The sequence below is a fragment of the Camelina sativa genome, chromosome 5 (genome assembly GCF_000633955.1).
Source record: "Camelina sativa cultivar DH55 chromosome 5, Cs, whole genome shotgun sequence".
In the NCBI taxonomy this organism is placed as follows: Eukaryota; Viridiplantae; Streptophyta; class Magnoliopsida; order Brassicales; family Brassicaceae; genus Camelina; species Camelina sativa.
The window spans coordinates 1,566,815-1,571,181 of NC_025689.1; the positions used below are offsets into that span (position 1 = coordinate 1,566,815).

At 36.5% G+C, this 4,367-nt stretch overlaps 1 pseudogene; it reads right to left on the bottom strand.

Moving 5' to 3' along the window:
- Positions 1–2,689, bottom strand: part of LOC104784833 — a 10,697-nt pseudogene extending 8,008 nt beyond the window's left edge.

Below are 4,367 nucleotides of genomic sequence, written 5' to 3' on the forward strand. Positions count from 1 at the left end.
CCATAAACCGTGAAAACCCATTGGAAACGTCAAATTCCTCGGAACCTCTAATCTCGACACGACCGCATCGGATTCACCCATCTTCTTTGCGTCCAATATCACAAGGTAACATCTCTCCACCGAAACCGCATACTATCAAATATAATAATGACTAATTTGTATTAGTACAAAAACCACTTAAGAAAGAAGCGAACATTAAAAGTTGCATACATACACGTACCTCGACGACAACAATGTAACCATCGTCCTCTTCTACTCCTTCCTCGTTGGAGTTTCTTGGGACAAACATGGGCTCACCAACGAATCTTCTAGCTCCGGTAGACCACGTACGGACGAGGTTCGAGTCTAAGTCAAACTTCACGACCATATCGAACGGGAAATGGGGAAGTTCGCCTCGAGTTCCTGACGAGGCTGCTGAGTACATGTACTTGTTCTTTTTCCCGGACCATGATGAGTTTATAACTGGAAAATCTGACGGCTTGTTCCAGCCGTTTAGAGGCTCTACATCACAACTCTTGCAGTTTCCGACAGGGTCCAAGGTCATAGACACCTTGACTAAATGAGGGAGTAGTTTGTCGTCGCCGCGATTTAGATTCATAACAGAAGGATCTAGCTTGTTGCTTTGCCAATTGTAGCCTATAAGATTATTATTATTTTTAAAATGTTTAATAACAGTCTTTTGAACATTTAAAAGCCCTAACTTGTGAAAGGGGTTTATTACGGTTTCAATATGGTGTAGCTGAACTAACGTACCAAACATTTTTTGGAAATCGAACCAGCGGTAGGAGCAAGCGGAAGCTTGTATTTGAATCTTCAAATCGCCGTTGTCCTCTCTAGTCTCATAAGCGTTTCCGGAGTGAATTAGCCATAATTGAGAAGACACTTCGACAGGAACTCTCCAGTCTCGATGATCTCCCATAGTTTTATCTGAAAATCTTGGGAGGATATAAATCGGGGAACTCTCGTTGCTTGGATTCAACGATAACGCTGATACCATCGGTGATACTCCACACATCGCCGCCATGGAACCTGACAGTATATTTATCCACATAATCAGATTTTTCCAACGTAGTATTACTCTTCTTGCAAATTATTTTAAATTGTAACAGAAGTAGTTAGTTAGCTTGTCTTACCAATTGGATCAAGCTTGACGCGGTTGGCAAAGAGTATGTAGTGAGTATCCGTGAAGGCCCAATCATGAATCATCATGTGATCATCGATCTTGAATTCTCTCGTTTGTATCATCTTGAATTCCGAATCATACTCTGTAAAATAGTAATTTTCCATTTTAATTATAGTAGAATTTTTATTTTTCATAATGTTTTTGAGAAAAATCAAAAGATCAGTTACCACAAAATGTGAAGTTGCTTCGAGGTAAAAGCATATCTTCAGCGTTGCAAGTGACGGTTAAAAGTCTATCTCTTCGACCGTCGACTTTGTAATGTGACAAGAACCGTTTCGGTGGCATCTTAAATACACCTACATATATCATAAATAAAAGTTTAATTAACTAGTACTCCCTCTGTTTCACAAAGAGTGTCATTTTGACACATTTCACACAAATTAAAAAAGGTTAAATTATACTTATTTGCCCATATTTATTAAGTGATTAATGATTAAAATTCAATGAAAATAGCTTTGGGTTTAGGGGTAAAAAAGAAAATTTAGCATTAAAACACTCATTGGAAATGTAAAATAACATTCTTTGTGAAACAAGAAATTTTCTCCAGAATAACACTCTTTGTGAAACAGAGAGAGTATTAATTTAACTAAACTTTACTTTATTAGCTAACATAAAAACATTACCTTGAAGTATGGGTTTCAACAAATCTGCGGCTGTGTCCCATATATCATGACCAGCAAAATCTCTGTCGGAAGAATCATCATCATCGTTGATATCTACGTCAAATCTCCCGACGGTATCCAACGATTCAGGTTCGATTTCGTACGGCTCACCACCTTCCCATAAACAAAGCAACCGCCCAGCCCATTTTAAAACGCTAGTATTAGCCACGTTCTTCATCACTTTCGTGTTTCCAAATCTCTTCCCTCCTTTTAACACCGAGAAAGGACCTCTGTGAGTGAACCTCCACGTGTCAGTCACGGGATCGTGCTCTTCTTCTTTAGCTTCAGTTTGAACGTACTTCGCCGTGAAAGTTGCTTTCCGTTTGTCTCCGTCGATGTGAAACGCACGGAGATAACCGTGACCGTCTAAAGGATGAACCGTTGAGCCATAGTCGTCAGTGAATAGTCCTGGACCGGCTAAGTAATATGTACCGGAAGGGAAATCAACCGGTATTGAACCTTCGATTGTTTTAATTACGACCGGTTCGACTGTCTCGGAACGCTGTGACACGAATAAAGATTGGTAGTCACGGAAAGCTGACGACGTGGACTCGTCGAGGATGGTTCCGGTACGTCCTAAACCGGTTTCTGGTATAGATATTGATATGGCTGCGCGTGGCGGGGCAAGTGGTTGTGGAGCTTGGTGATGATGAATCGATGGATGATTTAACGGTGGAAGAAATTTCGGCGGGATAGGGAGAGACATTTTGGTCAACATTTTTTTTTTTTTGTAATATGTAAATTATAGTATATAGTTTTCGTTCATACACGCTAAGCATATGTTATATATAGATTTTATACCTTTTTTTTTTAGTAAATTGGATGGATACGTGGCTGTGTGCATGTTTAGATACTATGGTGGGGAAAAAAAAGTTGAGTGATTTTTGTGGAAGACATGAGCAAATTTGGACATGAAGAAAAAAATCGAAAATGGCAGACATAATACTAAGCCATTGCTTTATGTTTGTTTAATATAAATTTTAACTTAGTGTGATTAGAACTTGGAAGTGAAAATTATTGCGTCAGACGACACATGTACCGATCATTAATCAAATTACTTTTACTTGTTGCTCATGAAACTAACAAAATTATTGTTAATATTCAGTCATAGTATTGCATTGTTTGGTTACAAGAAATACGTGTACATCAAGATAGAAGAATGAAGCAGACAACGAGAACCGAGAAGTGATCACCGACACTTCACAAGTTGATCCTAATGATAGATTTGGACATTTTATGTTGTATGTATGCGTCTTGTGGATAATTATGTTGTAATCAATTTAAAAACTAATTAAGAGTTCCTTTTTTTGACAACTAGTAATAATTAAAACTTATTTTAAATGCCCATTAACATATCGATTTATTTTGTACATTCATCTCATTGGTTAAATCAACTACTAATATTTTTGTTTTAATGAAGCTTCAAATCGACCCACTTCGATTATAATAAAATACTTTTGAGAGTTGAGACTGATACAATATTAAATTATAAAAGAAACTCATTATGTTTTCGGGTTTCAACGTTAAAATCATAGAAACCTCATTCATATGTCTTCAGTTTGGAGAACATTTAGAGACAAGTCTTCGGAACAATGATCTTCAATAAACCATGTCAAACCATAGGGCGCCCATATTTTATCATTTATGTAAGTATACGCCATGATATCGATTTACATGTTTTAATTTTGAACATTATGAAATCAGCTATACTTGACAAACATGTGGAGTTGGTAGTTGTAAACCGTTAAGCGTATTCTTTATACAAATAGGATTTTGCAAGAATTTATTCATACAAGATATATAAAAGAAAATGGTAAAAGATTCTAGTAGATAAAGTTAGCTAGATACGATACATATTCCTATTTACGTCCCTACGATACAAGCTGCGCTCCGCAAAGCCGATTTAAACAAAAAGTGAGTCAAACCGGGTTCGATCTAACTTTCTAGTAAGACCATATGCAAGCTGGTTCGTATAGAGGATGCCTAATAAATAAATAATGCCTCAAGCGATGTGTTTCGTAAAAAACAAATTGACACTAGGAGATTTAAGTAGCTCCCATAGTCCCATATTGTCACAAAATATAATAAGAGAACTGAGTTTTGCTAAAGAGAAATGAGAACTACGTATTTTATTGCCAATCCTGTTTTTCATTATTAGAGAATGAAACGCATTGCTTTAGGATAACATATTATCATCAAAATTATTTAGGATAAGAAAATTCATATGTACTAGATGGAAGGCGCTAGCTAGCTAACAAAATCTTGTAAATTATGTCTGTTAATTAGTATCTTCTAAATAAAACAACATCATGCATGGAGATGGCATGAACAAAACAGCTTTCTCCAATTATACTATTATGTTAAAAAGTCGTATTTCTTGGGTACACGCGAAACCAATATGGTGCGATCAGTCGATGAGATATTGACCGAATAACAAATGTGTTGTTTTCTTGTTAAAAAAAAGATTTACCGTACGTTGATATGCAATTATTTTAGATACTGTGACTGAGGTCTTTCGCTGG